This window comes from Myotis daubentonii, chromosome 3 (assembly GCF_963259705.1).
Source record: "Myotis daubentonii chromosome 3, mMyoDau2.1, whole genome shotgun sequence".
Classification (NCBI taxonomy): domain Eukaryota; kingdom Metazoa; phylum Chordata; class Mammalia; order Chiroptera; family Vespertilionidae; genus Myotis; species Myotis daubentonii.
In genome coordinates this window covers 143,985,531-143,986,298 of record NC_081842.1, presented here as the reverse complement: position 1 = coordinate 143,986,298, position 768 = coordinate 143,985,531, and the positions used below count along the sequence as shown (strand labels likewise).

The 768-nt window shown below is 31.6% G+C and overlaps 1 non-coding gene across 1 annotated transcript; it reads right to left on the bottom strand.

The window, feature by feature from the left end:
* Positions 1–246: 246 nt before the first annotated feature.
* On the bottom strand, positions 247–382 carry LOC132231994 (U4 spliceosomal RNA). The gene has a single exon (XR_009452159.1). It is a non-coding gene; the product is annotated as a U4 spliceosomal RNA (small nuclear RNA).
* Between the last annotated feature and the right edge of the window lie 386 nt (positions 383–768).

The window sequence follows — 768 nt, the reverse complement described above, 5'->3', positions numbered from 1 at the left end:
GTCACTACATGCTGGGTGTTTTTTAAATTGATTTTGAAAGAGAGAGAGAGAGAAACATTGATTTGTTGTTCCACTTATTTTTTTTTTTAATTCAGTCTCCATAGAGACTGTCAAAAATTACCAAAGCCAGGGAAAAAAATGGACACATATGTAATAACCTTTGTAATACTTTAAGCAATAAAAAAAATAAAAATAAAAATAAAAAAATAAAATAAATTCTATAGGGTAAAATAAATAAATAAATAAATAAAATAAAATAAAAAATTACCAAAGCCAACTATATTTCAAGTTGTCATGCTGGGTATTGGGAAAAGTTTTCAATTAGCACTAAGCATGACTCTGATAAACCTCATTGGTTATGATATTTATGCATTCCTTGGTTGCCTCCTGTATGGGCCCTGACTGGAGACCAAACCCACCACATTGGCGTATGGGGACGAAGCCCTAACCAACTAAGCTACCCGGCCATGCTCTTTTTTTGTTGTGTTTTGTTTTGTCTAAATAGAGGGTACTACTCTGGTATACAAGAATATTTAAGGTGAGTTCTGGCATCAGCAAAACATTTCACAAAGTCACATGGCATTCTCTGTCTTTCAAACCTAAGATTTGATGATGCTTCGAAAGTGCCTTTTGTTTTCTTTCATCACTTCATTCTTGGCAAACTTTTATTATTTCAGAAACATATTGTAAATTAATTCTAATTAAACTGCTATTCAAAATAATTGTAGAAATGGACATGTTGATCAATGTCAATGTTATGTTAAGTGA